Genomic DNA, 17,189 nt, shown 5'->3' with positions numbered 1-17,189 from the left:
AACAGCATTTAAAGATGGACGAAATAGCGTTTATGGTGAAGTAAATGGATCCGCTGGAATCCAAACCCCAATGAGGCAGAGTCTGTTCTTAACCACTGTCTATACTAAAGATGATTTAAAACAGGTAGGTACAACTTTTGTACAATGCTTTATCTAGATACTTTGGTTCTGAAAATACATGACAAGCCAGTGGAGTCCAAAGGGAGTGTGATGATACATCATTACATTTATTATATGGAAGACCCAGCCGAGTAACTGTATGGAACAACCAGTTTAGGAAAAGCCAGTCTTGACTGTCTAGAGTTCTAGAGGAGCAGTAGAGGACACATATTTTTAAGAGTTTAAAATATTTTTATTTGCATTTTCTTCAATGTGTTTCCCAAAGCCTAACTTCTATTCAAAATGTACTTTTAAGATTCATCTTGAGGATAAATGAGGCTCTCTAAAACAAGACGCAATACTAATCAAAAGATATCGACAGGTAAGAAACTTCTTTCTGTCAGTATTGTACTGTAATGGGGATTTAAATTGGTCGTGGAGTGCATAAAATCCAGTTGAAAAGTTTGGTTTGATTCTTTTTTGGATGTCACTGGAGGGAGTACTGATTTTCTCAAAATCTTTGCGGTGATTGTGTCATGGTCCAGACATATTTCTGACAATTTGGAGCAGAAATATGGGGGCTGTCTGCCTTAGAGGTCATTAACAAATTACAGAGGGCTAATAGAATCTCCCATTTCTGCCTGCTGCAAAGTCTCTTAGTTTAAACTATTTCAGGACCTTATATTTATGACCTAAGAAGTTGTGTAAAGTAAAAGAATTTTATTTCCAGTGCTTGTTTTCAAACCTTAGGAAAATCAGTGAGCTAGTATATGCTATGAATTAAAACCTAGACTGTGCTTTTCCAGAGTCAGCCATTTATTTAGTGTCATTCATCCATTTCATTTTTTTTCAACAAATGTTGAATTCCTGATATGTGCCTGATACATGAGAAAAATAGTCACAGTCCCTGTTTTCAAAGTGTTGAAAAATATGGTAAAGGTAAAAAATGTCCTGAAATTGAAAATTTAAGACTTTGCTTAGATGAATGTACTCTTTTTCCTCCTAAATTTGAGCTAATGTTACTCTGGGGCTCTACTTCCCTCTGGGAACTATGGGAAAAAAAATTTAACTTGCCAGTTAACATATCTCAAGTCTTTGCTAATTTAAATCATGTCTTTGATGGTTTGGTCTCTTTTGGATATATGCCCTATTGTTCAGATTTCTTTCTCCACTTCTTTGCATGCTATCTGGAGATGTGATGATCTGGAGTCATATGATTGGAAAGAAGTGTCCCTAGATACACATCCACAGGCTCTTTGAAGGGGTTCTCTTGCTTTGGTCTTTCTAAGCTCTGTTCTTTGCCTTGTTGCTGGATATCTGATGCTGAGGTCTGAGACTCATGGACTCCTGGTTAGTTCTGTCAACTTAGTCCATCTCCAGTGGTTTGCTGTTGCCAGCTTGGACCCATCCTACACATGATGGCATCATGCATCCCTGTTGGGATGTAGCTGCAACTCCCGGGAGGTTTTCATTGTGGGTGGTCCACTACTTCCCCCCCAGTTGGCAATCTCCTGGCTGCTTTGCTGTCTGACTTCCTTGGCATCAAGAAGAATCCAGATGTTCAAGAACACAAGGAATCTCAAGTATGCCTGAAAGTGCCAATTTCAGTTCTCTGCTTGACTCTGTCCTGCTGTTATTTTCACACTCCTGAAATCATCCCATGTTTCTCTTCGGTAGTCTATGTCCCCCACGTTCCAATCTGGGGATGGGCCACATGTTTCAAATTTTTCCCTTAACTAATCTCGCCCTCTGAGTGATGGAAAGTTCTGCTCCCCTCCCTGTTGCCATGGAGACTAGCAGCCCCATCTTTCCTTCCTCTCCGTACTTCCAAGTTTCAGCTGCCCCTTTTCCCATGGAAACTGAATACCCAACTCCCAGCTATTTCTTAGGTCCCATTGCCTGCTTCTCATCTCCACATTCATTAAATGCTGCACTCTAGACTTTTTTAGGTTCCCCACAGCACTGCCCCCCATGGCTTTCCTGGGGTCGAACTTCCCAAGAGGCCTTTGAGTATTCATTGGATCAGGAACCTGAGAATATCCCTGGGCTCATGTGTTACCCCCTAAAACCTGCAGCCCTCCCATTGCAACCGGAAGCTGAGGGTTACCTGAGGCTTTTAGAAGTCATCTCTAGGCCATCTTCATCTTCACAGACCCAATCTCCAAAAGACACCAGGAAGCTGCTGCCTCTCTCCTTGCCAACCAGCCCAGCACAGATGAAGTCCTTTCTCCCAGCACTGGACACAGGGCAGTGATGGAGAGAAATCAGGTCTGTATTATTCAGAAGAAAAAAATTCCATATCTCCTTCAAAAGGAGATATAGCTAGTGGTGGGTAGGTCTCTGGCAGTGTTGGTGATACAAAGACGGGAGAGGAAGGAAGGAAACTTCTACTGATTGTGTAACCACTGGGCTGAGCACTCAGTACTTGTGTCTGATTGTCTTCTCCCAGTTCTACAATTTGTGAGTTAGTTAGAAAACTGAGGTTCAAAGAGTAGTCATAGGCTTATGGTAACATGGCTTTACCGGCCTATTCACAACGTGACCACAGCCTTTTAGCCTTCAGTGTTTATATTCTTTTTACTCTACCATGTACCAAGCTCCTGTCCCCTGACTGAGCCCTCACACCGTCAGGAGCTAGTGTTCCTTTCTGAATTCTCTATTTTTGAGACCACTCTCTGCAACTGCGATTCATTAGTCTCAGGCTATAGATCCAGATCTGCCTCTATTTTGTTTTGATCTTCAGCAAATTACCTTCCCTCCTGATCTTCAGTTTCTAACTGTAAGCCCAAGACAAGGAACATGATGCCAAACAGCCAGTCACTATTCTTGACTGATCCTTAAAAGCTCAATTCTTCTCATGAGTAATTTATTTTGGAGTGTGCATTTTAATAATTTGTATATTAATAATTTATTTTATTGATTATTTTAAATCTAAGTAAAAAATTACATTTTATGTATTGTGAGGTTTTATTTTTAGATTTATCTTCTATTTATGATATTAAATTCCTCTTTATAGTTGTGGTATAAAATCTTCTTTTAAAATATATAAATTAGGATAACACAGGGAACTCTACTTAATGCACTGTATTGTCCTAAATGGAGGGGATATATGTATATGTATGGCTGATTCATTTTGCTGTGCAGTAGAAGCTAACACAACATTGTAAAGCAACTGTACTCCAATAAAAATTAATTTAAAAAATATAAATTAAAACATATCTGTTTAAAGAAAACTAGTAATAATTATTGAGAGATGTCAAAAATCATGAAGACAATATACATATGATTGAACTTTGAGAAGCACTGGACCCAAGGGAGAGAAGAGATAATGCCCAGAATTAAACACTGTAGAGAAGAGAAGCTGATAAAGACCAAAAAAGGAGGAGCTTCAGTGATGAGAGAATTTTTTTTTAACATCTTTATTGGAGTATAATTGTTTTACAATGTTGTGTTAGTTTCATTGTGAATCAGCTATATGTATATACATATATCCCCATATCCCCTCCCTCTTGCACCTCCCTTCCACCCTCCCTATCCCACCCCTCTAGGTGGGATATAAGCACCGAGCTGATCTCCCTGTGCGATGCGCTAGCTTCCCACTAGCTATCTGTTTTACATTTGGTAGTGTATATATGTCAGTGCCACTCTCTCACTTCATCCCAGTTTACCCTTCCCTGTCCTTGTGTCCTCAAGTTCATTCTCTATGTCTGCATCTTTATTCCTGTCCTGCCCCTAGGTTTATCAGAACCATTTTTTTTTAGATTCCATATGTATGTGTTAGCATACGGTATTTGTTTTTCTTTCTGACTTACTTCACTCTGTATGACAGACTCTAGGTCCATCCACCTCACTACAAATAACTCAGTTTTGTTTCTTTTTATGGCTGAGTAATGTACCATTGTATATATGTACCACATCTTCTTTATCCATTCATCTATCAGTGGCCACTTAGGTTGCTTCTTTCTCCTGGCTGTTGTAAATAGAGCTGCAATGAACATTGTGGTACATGACTCTTTTTGAATTATGGTTTTCTCAGGGTATATGCCCAGTAGTGGGATTGCTGGGTTGTATGGTAGTTCTATGTTTAGTTTTTAAAGGAACCTCCATACTGTTCTCTATAGTGGCTGTACGAATTTACATTCCCACCAACAGTGCAAGAGGGTTCCCTTTTCTCCACACCCTCTCCAGCATTTGTTGTTTGTAGATTTTTTGATGATGGCCATTCTGACCAGTGTGAGGTGATACCTCATTGTGGTTTTGATTTGTATTTCTGATAAAAGAGAATTTCAGAGAGTGTAATATATAAAATTTTTCTCTGAGCTGCTCTGGCCTGATTTATGCCAAATGTACCAAAAATGCTATGTCACGACATCCAGGGGTTCCGTTGGGAGGGGAGGATCCCCAGCCAGCCTAGGTCAAGGCATTTAACTAATGACACTGGGTGGGGTTAACACAGTGACTCAAATTTCCAGAAGCACTCCCAGCTAAGTATCATCTATTGCTTTGAAACTATTCTCTCCTGAGCCAAACAGGTAGAAATTGAGAAGGGAGAAAGGTAGTGAAGAGGATGGGAAAGTAGTATTTAGAAGTCAAAGGTGGTGGAAGTGGGGGAAAACTTCACAATGCAGAGAAAATGAAGCCTAAATTAGGGCTGTACCAACCATATGTAAGGAGAAAATATAGGTTGAAGGGTAGTCTTCATTACAGAAAATGGAGTAGAGTTTGATTAAATAAAAATAGTAAGTAAAAAATATTAATGGCTCTAATCTTGAACTGTTCTAGTATTCTTGAACTGTTGTACTTTATCCCCTGGGCATGGAAGAGACGACGGTGCTTCTCTGAGTGGGGCTGCCAGATAAAATGCTTGGGACATACTTACACTAAAAAAAAATTGCTCGTTTATCTGAAATTCAGATTTAACTGGGTGTCCTGTATTAACTAATTAATTTTGTTGTTGCTAACTTTGGCTGTCTCCAATATCTTCCGTAGGCTTTCTGCTAGAGCTTGAATTCTTGGCAAGGAGTCACCCAACTGAAGAATACTTACTGGTTCTCAGGTTATCTAAGTATATCTAACTGTGCTGTCTTCTTGCAGTGACCACATAAAAAGCTCCCTTTCTCCCCCAACCACGTTGTATTTTGAAAAATAGCAAACCTATAGAAAATTTGCAAGAAATATACAATGGATATCTATATACCATTTACGTAATTCAACAATTTTAACATTTTGTCACATTTTCTTCCTTTCCGTCCCTCCCTCTTTTCCTCCCTTTGTGCATATGTGTATTGTTTAGCTGAACCATTTGAGAGTTAGTTGCAGATATCTAGACACCTAGGCCCCCAAACTCTCAGCATGTATCTTTTAAAAATGAGGATATTTTCCTCTGTAACCACAGTGCAATTATCATACTCAGGACATTTAATATTCATATAATACTACTTTCTTATATGCAGTCCATATTTAAGTTTTTGCAATTGTCCCAGTAATGTCCTTTAACATTTTTTTTTTTTTTTTTGGTATTCTAGATTTGAGCAAGGATCATGCATCACGTTGTATTTATTTTCATGTCTCTGTTGTTTAATGTAGCACAGGTTGACGGTCTTTTTTTGTTTTGTTTTTTGTTTTTCATTCATAATATTGACATTTTTGAAGAGTCCAAGCGCATTCTTTTGCAGATGTCTGATTGTTTCCTCATGGTGAGACTTAGGTTAAACATTTTTGGCAGGAATACTAATAGGTGATATATCACACATCTGAGTGTGTCACAGCAGAGGATATATGATGTGAATATGTCCTTTTACTGATAATCAGTTGGATTATTTGATTAAGGTGTTATCTACTGTATTTCTCTATTATAAAGATTCATTTTTTCCCTTTGTAGTTAATAAGAGACATGTGATGGGATATTTTGGACTGTGTGAAGATCCTGTTTCACCATATTTCTCCCAGTGGTTTTAGTATCCATTGATGATTCTCTACTGAAATCAAATATTAATACGGTAGTTGTGAAATAGTGACTTTCTATTTCTATCATCTATTTTATGTTTATTAGTTTATTCTTCTATAAAGCAAGGCTTTCCTTTCTCCTCCTAATTGCTTTAAAATTAAAAAAAAATCAGTGTAGACTCATGGATTCTATTTTATTCAGTGTGTTGTAATCCATTCCTGTCATTATTCACTTTGATGCTCTTATTGTCCCAAATTTGGCAAGTGGCATCCCCTTAAACGGGTTCTTATATCTCTTTGACATACCTTCCTCAGTATTGAGTACTTCCTTAGAAAATGCTCTAGGCTCACCTTGAAATTATGCGTTTTCCCAAAGGATTTGGGGAATGGTGTTTAGAAAACAGTCCCTGGGTGCCATGTGTGCTCATTGCTCTGGGGTGAAATTGCTTTTAGGTCCTCTCAATGGACAGTGCTAGAAACACTTTTTAAAATCCATGAGTTCATAATGATACCCTAATGGATATCCAATCCAGTAGTACACAATTCTACCTCCATTCCATATTTGTCTCTTTGTTCTCCCACAGTGAACTCCCTGCTTCCTCAAAACATCAATATATTTACTCATTTGCTCATTTCTACAACATACACAAAACAGTTTCAGAATTACTTTACTAACATTATCCAAAACAAGCTTACCAAGTAAAATTCAAGATTTTTTTTGTCCTTAGAATATATCCCACTGAAAGTGTATAGTCTGAATAATTTGTTATTATGTTCAGATGTTTTTTGGATTAATTCTTTTTTCTTTGTAATTGTTTTATTAACTTGGTTATAATCAAGTTAATTCATTTCTTTCACTTTCAGGGCCTCCTACCCACCCATTCTTGTTGATTTAATTTATTTTTTTTATATGTAAAATGTCAACATGGTTCAAAATACAAAACTATATAAAAGTTATATTCAGACAGGTCCTGTCCCCTTTCCATCTCTTCCATTTCATTCCCCCAACCCCCATAGATAAGCAAATTTATTTGTTTCTTGTTTATCTTTTTTTTGCTTTTTTGTAAATATAAATGATACATACAGCACTATTTACAATAGGCAAACATGGAAGCAGCCTAAATGTCCACCGACAGATAAATGGGTAAAGATATGTGGTACATTGGGACTTCTCTGGTGGTGCAGTAGTTAAGAATCTGCCTGCCAACGCAGGGGACACAGGTTTGAGCCCTGGTCTGGGAAGATCCCATATGCCACGGAGCAACTAAACCCATGCGCCAAAACTACTAAGCCTATGCACCACAACTACTGAGCCCACGTGCCACAACTACTGAAGCCCGCACGCCTAGAGCCCATGCTCCTCAACAAGAGAAGCCACTGCAGTGAGAAGCCCGTGCACCACAACAAAGAGCAGTCTCTGCTCGCTGCAACTAGAGAAAGCCCACACGTAGCAACAAAGACCCAATGCAGCCAAAAAAAAAGAATATGTGGTATATATATATAATGGAATATTACTCAGCTGAAGAAAAAAATGAAATAATGCCATTTACAGTAATGTGGATGGACCTAGAGATCATCATACTAATTAATCAGAAATAGACTCACAGGGACTTCCCTGGTGGCACAGTGGTTAAGAATCTGCCTGCCAGTGCAGGTGACACGGGTTTGAGCCGTGGTCTGGGGAGATCCCACATGCCACAGAGCAACTAAGCCCGTGAGCCAGAACTACTGAAGCCTGCGCGCCTAGAGCCCATGCTCTGCAAGAAGAGTAGCCACTGCAACAAGAAGCCCGTGCACCTCTACGAAGAGTACCCCCGCCTCACTGCAACTATAGAAAGCCCACACGCAGCGACGAAGACCCAATGCAGCCAAAAATAAATAAATAAATCTATAAAAAAAAAGGAAATAGACTCACAGACATGGAAAACAAACTTATGGTTACCAAAGGGGAAATGGGAGAGGGATAAATCAAGAGTTTGGGATTAACATATACACACTACTATATATAAAATAAATAACGAACAAGGACCTACTATATAGCATTGGGAACTATACTCAGTGTTTTGTAATAACCTATGAGGGAAAAACTTTTCAAAGAATTTTGGTGGTTTTATGTACACAAGTAGTTTTGTAATGTATTAGAGGGCAATGACCTTCAAGATAAAGCATAATTTTGTAACAATATTGCAAAACAGTTTGATAAGTGAGGTTAAAAAAAAGCGTTATCTGATTTGAATAAGTCGTGTATTTGCCTTTGCAATTTGGAGAAAGGTTAATAATAATCTCTTTATTTGGTGTTACAAAAGGCTCTCACTTTAACCTGTGAGGTACGTTGGGCAAGGGTTATTACCCTATTTTATAGATGAGGAAAGTTGAGACTGAGAGAGGTTTGGGGACTAACCCAAAGCCATGTGACTAATAAGTGCTAGAGTCAGAATTAAAACTCAGGCTGTTTGATTCCTAATTCAGTATTCTTTAAGTAACGGAAGACTAAATACTGAATTGTGAATTTACGTATTGGGCATTTGTGTTTTGATGGTGGTTTAGAATTGAGAATTTTTCTTATATGTTGATGGAAAATTCATTTTAAAATACTAATTATTTAAATGAAATCACTAGGTTAACAAAATTAATTAAATGTTTACTTTTCTGATTTGGGGCATGCTATTACACAAGCTGTCATTGATTGGTAGTCAGTAGAGATGCCGAGGAAAGTGGAAGTAAAGTGTAAACAGGGGTCTCATTTGCCATTTTCAGACTTTCTTGGGGGTTCCTGTCAGTTTCCCTATGATGACTTCCTACTGCCCTTAAGATAAAGACTGATACCACCACGTGGTCTGCAGTCTCCGAGGAGCCTGTTCCTTCCCCGCCTTCCAGTGTCATGCTGCCCATTTCCCCGGGGTCTCTTTTCTGTAGCCACACTTTGCCTTCTCTCAGTCTTCAAACCTGCCACCCCAGGGCCTGTACACATATTCTTCTTCCTGGGCTGCTTTTCCCTGCTTTCTTCATCCAGTTAACATCTCATCACTCAATTCTCAGATCAGTAAGATCAATAAGATCACTTATTCAGGGAAGCTTCTCTGATCTCTCTGGCTGGGCCAATCTCTCTGTTAACATTCTCTCATAGTATCATGTGCTCCTTCTATATAGCAGTCCTCACAATCACAATTTTACCAATGTTTGTGCAATTTTTTTTAAAAGCTTGTTATGAGGAGTCTTTTAAAAATATATTTATTTATTTTGGCTGTGTCAGGTCTTAGTTGTGGCATGCAGGATCTTTGTTGTGGCACGTGGGCTTCTCTCTAGCTGTGGCACGTGGGTGGTGCACAGGCTTCTCTCTAGTTGTGGCACGCGGGCTCCAGAGCGTGTGGGTTCTGTAGTTGCAGCATGCAGAATCTCTAGTTGTGCATGGGCTCAGTAGTTGCAGTGCACGAGCTTAGTAGTTGTGGCGTGCAGACTTAGTTGCCTTGTGGCATGTGACATCTTAGTTCCCTGACCAGGGATTGAACCTGCATCCCCTGCATTGGAAGGTGGATTCAGCATGCAGAATCTCTAGTTGTGGTGCATGGGCTCAGTAGTTGCAGTGCATGGGCTTAGTAGTTGTGGCGTGTGGACTTAGTTGCCCTGTGGCATGTGACATCTTAGTTCTCTGACCAGGGATTGAACCTGCATCCCCTGCATTGGAAGGTGGATTCTTAACCACTGGACCACCAGGGAGGTCCCTTGTGCAATTACTTGATCAATGTCTGTCTCTCCCACTAGTGTGCAAACACCAGGAGAGCAAGAACTCTGGTTTTGTCACCATGGTGTTCCACAGCCTAGTGTGGTGCCCAGCACACAATAGGAGTTCAACCGATATTGATGCATGAGTGATGGTGTGCATGGTTGAAGGTATGCATGAACCCAGGCAGTTCCCTCGGCTTGGTATGCCACTTTCATACATTTTCATTTTCTCTAGGTCTTTTTTTTTTTTTTTTTTTTTTTTTTGCGGTATGCGGGCCTCTCACTGTTGTGGCGTCTCCCCTTGCGGAGCACAGGCTCCGGACGCGCAGGCCTAGCGGCCATGGCTCACGGGCTTAGTTGCTCTGCGGCATGTGGGATCTTCCCGGACCAGGGCACGAACCCGTGTCTCCTGCATCGTCAGGCGGATTCTCAACCACTGCGCCACCAGGGAAGCCCTCTAGGTCTTTTTGACCTTTCTATATCTGCTCATGACATTTTGTAGATGCATGTATGTTTAATCACATGCATGTATTTTTAATCACATTGCTTCTCTAGCTTCTGATTCTGCATGTGTATTCTGTTTTGTAACCTCTGAACTCAGTAAGCTTTCATGGGTTTAGTGGTATTCTTGAGAATTTGAGGAGCTCTCTCCTCCATTGCTACCCAGCCTCCCATCATTTCACTGACTCTTCCTTCTCTCTTCCAATTTCCTCTTCTCTCCTGACTCTTCTTCCTCTTCCACTCCAGGAGTGTCACAGGCACCTTACCCCATGCAGGATAATTTTGCAGAAGCCATGGTACCAGCCAACATCTGTGACCCTGTAGGTATTCCCCTTCTCTGAGTGGACTGACCCAGGCCTTTTCCCAACAAAGATAGACCTTGTGGAAGATGAAGTCTAGTACTAGTAACTAAAAGTAAGTAATAACAAAATTACATCATTATGTTACATTAGAATGGTATCATTTCTGGTCAAGTTTGAAGACTGTCCAGTGCTCTAGCCCATGGCATTGGGGGAGAGATTGGTGAAAGGGAGGATGAGAGGAAACGAGGGTAATGAATAACTTTCTCACACTTCCTAAGGCGTGTTCTTCCTACTTCTGTTCTATCTCAGATCCTACCTACAATTACTTCCAGCCACCATCTATCTCCCCATTTCTTCCATCAGATAGAAAAGATTACATTCTCAAGTGTTCCTCTTAGGACATTTGGGCAAAATCAGATTGAGGACAGACCATTTTAATATCTGGAATCACCAGGTAGTGCCCGTGGCCAATTCAGGAAGTCCGTATCGTAATGTGCCATCTTCCTCTTGCAATTACTTGAGCCTGTCAGAGTTCTCAAAGTGGGTATTTCTGCCATCCTCAGTTCTTCTTTCAGGTTTTGGTGCATTTCCTTACCCAGAGCTATTTTGTACAAGCATGTCTCGTGATGTTGTCACTTTAGGGTCTGAGGTTTTGGTGCCTACCCTGGAGAACTTTAGTTTTATTCTGTTCTAGGTGTTCATAAGTGTGAGCCTTTATCTAGATAAATCAACAACAAACTGCCATCCCACTCCACCCCAACAGTTCTGGAGCCCTTTTTGTGTGCCAGGAGCTACACTGTGGCAGTTACCTGCATTATTTCCTTATATTCTTACAGCTGCCCTTTAAGACAGACCTGACCATTATCCCCATCATGTAAGTGTGGAAACTGGGACTTAGAGGGGGTAGTAAGCTTGTCCTAAGACACACAGCTATGAATAGCAGAGCCAGGATTTGAACCTCTGACTCACACCGAAGCCCATGAGCCTAAATGTCAAGCTATTTACCATGGCTGGGGGAGGAAGGTGTGAGGAATGAAAACCAGTGTTTTGTTAGGTCAACAGATTTGTTTACACTCTCTGTATAAACAATGAAATTTCCCCATAGGAGTCACATCAGAAGAGACAGTAACACCTAAAAACACATTGGTGAACTTGACTCTGCCTTAACTGCTGTTCTTGTTTTCACTCATCAATGTCTTACTTTTCTTTTGCCATCATCTTTTTGTTATTCATTAATCAAAAAGCCTTAACCAGCTCTCTTTTGGAATAACTGTTTCTATAGCTTTCTAGAAAAAATTCTTCCATTTTCACTTTTTCCTAGGATCTCTTTCCACAAAAGGCCATATCCCTGAATTTGTATCATTCCAGGCATTAGAGAATCAAAGTCAGAAACCTGTGTAGCTTTGTGGAGGTTTTTTTTTTTCCCCCGGTATGCAGGTCTCTCACGTTGCAGAGCACAGGCTCCGGATGCACAGGCTCAGCGGCCATGGCTCATGGGCCTATCTGCTCCACGGCATATGGGATCTTCCCAGACCAGGGCACGAACCCGTGTCCCCTGCATCGGCAGGCAGATTCTGAACCACTGCACCACCAGGGAAGCCCCCGTGTAGGTTTTTAAGATTACTTACTTCCTTCTCCTCCCCAAACACACACAGACACACACATGTTGCTTTGCATACTCATTATTAAAAATACAGACTTAAAAACTCTCAGAGGCAGGTGGTCAATTAATTAAGATGACTTCAAAATATGTTGAGTTTGTGTGTGTGTGTCGGGGGTTGGGAGCTTAGTTGCGGTCTCTAGAGTTAGATCTAGCACACTGTGAACCAGCTCTGGGACCCACTTACAGACCACAGAGGTTCATGCAGCGGGAGGGCCAACGACATCCTCCCTTCTAGAAAAATGGAGTGATTCAGAATACAGATGTTTTGCCTATACCCTTGCATTTGCAATGAGGAGCTGGCTTGGCAGTTCCCAGGGAGTCTTTGAATCATCTGTTCTTGTATTTTCTCATGCCGCTGTTCTTTTTAGAACAATCTAGGACATATCGGCTGCAAAGAAAATTACTTGCAAAGAGAGAATGGCTTTTTTTGTGGGGGTGGGGACAGAGAGTTCTCTTTCTCCCTCTCTACCTGGGAACGTGTTGGAGAGAATGAGCTAATAATTGTCAGAGAAATAGATGAGTCCTCACGAACCCAGATACCTGGAGAACTTCATAGAATGAAGGCAGTTTAATGTAACTTTTAACTTTACTCCTGGTGTATATAAAATGACAAAGACATCATTTCTCTTTAATAAATAAATACTAACACAAAGGAGATGAACCAGAGAAACCTGAATTTTCAGGCAGCCTCATGAAGTAAAAATAAACTGAGTACCTATTTTGAAATCATTTTTGTGTGTGTTTTTTTTTTTTGTTTTTCTGCTGCACGCGGGCCTCTCACTGCTCCGGCCTCTCCCGTTGCGGAGCACAGGCTCCGGACGCGCAGGCTCAGTAGTTGTGGCTCACGGGCGCAGCCGCTCTGCGGCATGTGGGATCCTCCCAGACCGGGGCACGAACCCGCGTCCCCTGCATCTGCAGGCGGACTCTCAACCACTGCGCCACCAGGGAAGCCCTGAAATCATTTTTGATGCAGTGTGCCCCAGGACTGTGTCACTGCTGGTATTTTTTTTTTCCATCTACATAAGAGTGTCCCAGTCCAAGCAGACCCTGGATTTAGATAAACAGATGGTTTGTTTAGATGAGGTCCTGTATTGCCCTGGTACAGGAGAAAAGACCTTATTTTTTAATCTGTCAAATATTTATCTGCATAAAGCATTTTGTAAGGCATTAAAACCTGGTTTCCACACATACTTTATTACCCCTTCATTTCCTGGGATTCTGGGAGGCGTGGTGGAAGCAGAGAACAGTATTAGTGTCACAGAATTTTAGAGCAAAGTGTACTTCAGAGGAGTACTCCTCAGGTGTTCCTCAAATGTATGTTCATGGACTGATGATAATTAGGAAACTTTCAGCATTTGAACAGAATGAAAAACAAAGAAACAAGAAAGTGATTTTTGCATAAAGCAAAATGTATTCAATTTAAAATGAGATTTTAAAAAAGAATATCTGTTCTAATTTTCTGACTTGGGGGGGAATGAAACCTTCATTCTCTACCTTTTCTTTGCTGCCCCCTTTTTTGTGAAGGAAACCAGAATATGTCACCCCAAAATATGTCTCTTTGACAGAAAAAGTTGTTTTGAGCTGAAAGCAATTAAGAAGCAGCAAATGTAGGAAAAGCTCCCTGCTTTCTGTCTAAAGGCAGGGTATAAATTCTTTTTTAAAAATTTTCAATTTTTTTTACTTTTTTTGCACAGCATGCAGGATCTTAGTTCCCTGACCAGGGATTGAACTTGGGCCACAGCAGTAAAAGCCCAGAATCCTAACCACTAGGCCACCAGGGAACTCCCTATAAATTCTCCTTTTACTGGAGATAGACTCTTATCAGCCCAAGACACCAGAAGAATGCAAACAAATCTTACTCCACTAGTGTCCTCCCATATAGTTACCTCCCCACAGTTTGCTACTCTTGGAAGTCTAAAACTGCTTTCCTTTGTCCTATCATTTCTCTAGAGATCTATTGTTCTTGGCTGAAGATGCCGTATAAGCTAGAGTTCTAAGCCACCGCTTTGAGTTATTCTTCATTTAGATTTCTCCTGACTGATGTGAGCTGCATGCTTTGTTTTTCTCTTGTTAATTTTTTTTTTGTTGTTAAGAGCCCTAGCTGAAAGCCTAAGATAGGTAAAGGTAAAGTTGTGCTTCTCTTGCACCTGTCGGAGGAGAAGAGGCTCAAGAAACTGAGACCCAGATGGGGATCAAACTATCACTTTGGTCCTGGCTGGGCAAGGGCTCAGCAACACTCTAAATCCAGTCCGAAGGGCAGTCTTCTCACTCCCTTGCAACCAAATTTAACCGGGTCCACTCCACAAGGCTAATCTGACTCACGCCCAGTCAGAGGCAGAGAAGGTGGAGCAGAGATAGAATTATGGATTTCTAGAGTGGGCTGGGCTTAGCCTGCTTAACTGCACAAAGAGACATGCAGGTGCAGTGAACTCTCACCTAGACCTTGCCCACCAGTGAACTACACCCTGTGAAAGTCGGCTCATTAATCAGATTAGGTGCTTCTCTTCCTTTTGGATGGCAAGAGCATGGAGTGGAAGCTCTCTTCCCAGCATAGGCCTAGACTTGGAAATGTTGGAAGAAGAGCCTTCCTTTATGAACCAAAATGGAGAGTTCAGAAGGGCTGGGTTGGCTATAGAATTTACTAAAAGAGCCTCGGTGCTTTGACGGTCTCATTGTTTCTGGCATCACTGCATAGCTAAGGGCTGGAGAGAACCGTGGAAGAGAATCGTACAACGGTGCTTGTAGTTCCACGAGCAGGCTAAGAGATTTTTTGTCATTAAAAGTTTTAAAATTGTAGTAAAATACATATAAAATTTGCAATCTTAACCATTTTTAAATGTACAGTTCAGTGATATTAAGTACCTTCACATTGCTGGGTTACCATGACCACCATTCATCTCCAGAACTTTTTCATCTTCTCAAATTGAAACTGTGTACCAATGAAACAGTAACTCCCTCCTCTCTCCAGATCCTGACAACCATCATTCTACTTCCTGTCTCTATGCATTTGACTATTCTAAGTACCACATATAAGAGGAATCATACTTATCCTTTAGTGACTAGCTTCTTTCACTAGCATAATGTCTTTAAGGCTGATTCATGTTGTATCATGTGTCAGAATTTCCTTCTTTTTTAAGCTTGGCTAATAATTCCACTGTATGTATATAACTGATTGTTCTCTATGGGAACTTGAGCCAGTATGTCAATGTGGCAGCTGGTATCTGTTGTACCAGTAGTTCTGGGAATGGCCTAAAATTGCACAGAGAGTCCTAGCATCTTCCTGAGCATAGAGCTGGGGAGTGGAAGAAGATGTGGGATACATTCTTCACCTCATCTGAGAATCACAGATAGGGCAATCAAGGAGAGTGCCACAATTTCCATGGCTCCTCTCTCAGGATCCATCCCATTGGAAGCTTGCATGTGGATGGTACCTCTAACCTCTGGCTTGCTCCTAAAAGTGCCTTTTGTGCCATTGGGATCCATGACCTTCTGTCTGTAACACTCATGAAAGAGACAATTCTGCTGTCAGGACTGTGTTCTTGAGAATATTCGTACCATACAGCAATCTGAGTGAGAGAAAATGTTGAACCTTAATGTCTTCAGACTTTAATTGACCCAGGTCAAAGGATTTCATGTTTGGAATTCAACCTGTCTTTGGAAATGTAATCGTTGATGTAGGTTTAGGTTAAAATTTGGGCGTTTATGTGTTGCTGGCTTTGTGTTATTTAGAGTATTTTAGACTTTTGTCTGGTGTTCATTGCAAGATCTCTGGTGAGTGATGTTGAGTATTGAATGGAATATCATTTGGAATGGAAAACAGAAAAAGCAATGAATTTTGGCCTATACTGTATATGACCTTAAAGTTATCTTAACATTCTGTTTTGACCTGCTTCAGAGTCTTCTGGGGCAGTAGCTGAGCTGCCCACTTCTCAACCCCCAGAAGCAGCCACCAGGACAGGTGTGGGGAGCACAGGCCCAGCTCATCTAGGTAGAGGAGTCACCTTCCCTGACAGGCTGCGCTGCATCTGACTGGCATCAGGCGTGGTTGCTAAACCCAACTCCCCCAGAGATGCCAGCTAGCATCCACTTATTCAGCTTTATGAGGCACCCTATTACTCTGTGGAGCATTTGGCACTTGACCAAGCCTGTAATAAAGTTGTTTTGGGTCTTCGTTTGGATCTCTGTGTCAATTCTTCACTGATTGTAGTGAGGGTGAGAGGAGGGGTGGGGTGAGTAGATGGTTGTAGTTGTCGACATCTTGATTTTATTTTGCACATAAAGGGTTGGCAAGTTTATGTTAATCCTTAAAATTAAAAAAAAATTTTTTTTCAAACTCACCCATGGACTCATTGTCTGGAATCCACTACCTTAAAGACCGCACAGAGCTACATGATCACTTTATAAATGAGGAATCCAAAGCCTGAAGAGTTTACTTAACTTGCCCATGGTTACAGACGGTGACCAAGCTGTGCCAGCTCTTTCCTCCAAACTATTTAGAAGTCCCATTTGAGATGTAGAACCCCTTGTGCATTCACCCACTAGGATGCGCAGCACCATGATATTTGATCCAGGACACACGGTGATCTGGTGGAAGGTGGGAGAGACCTCTGGTCCGGGGCTGCCATGACTATCAAGTCCATGACATGGGAGGCTGAGATGGGAAAATAGGGTAAATCCAGCTTCCCTCCTTTAAAGCCACAAAACGGTGCAGCTGAAGATAATACCTGGTCCCATCTATACCACAGACATATTGGGAGGACCAAATTAGATAACGTGTGTGAATGTGTGGAAAATTTTTCTTTTTTTTAATTAGCGTTACGCGGGCCTCTCACTGTTGTGGCCTCTCGCATTGCAGAGCACAGGCTCCGGACGCGCAGGCTCAGTGGCCATGGCTCACAGGCCCAACCGCTCTGCGGCAGGTGGGATCTTCCCGGACTGGGGCACGAACCCGTGTC

Source organism: Kogia breviceps, chromosome 8 (genome assembly GCF_026419965.1).
Source record: "Kogia breviceps isolate mKogBre1 chromosome 8, mKogBre1 haplotype 1, whole genome shotgun sequence".
In the NCBI taxonomy this organism is placed as follows: domain Eukaryota; kingdom Metazoa; phylum Chordata; class Mammalia; order Artiodactyla; family Physeteridae; genus Kogia; species Kogia breviceps.
This window is presented reverse-complemented; position numbering follows the sequence as displayed.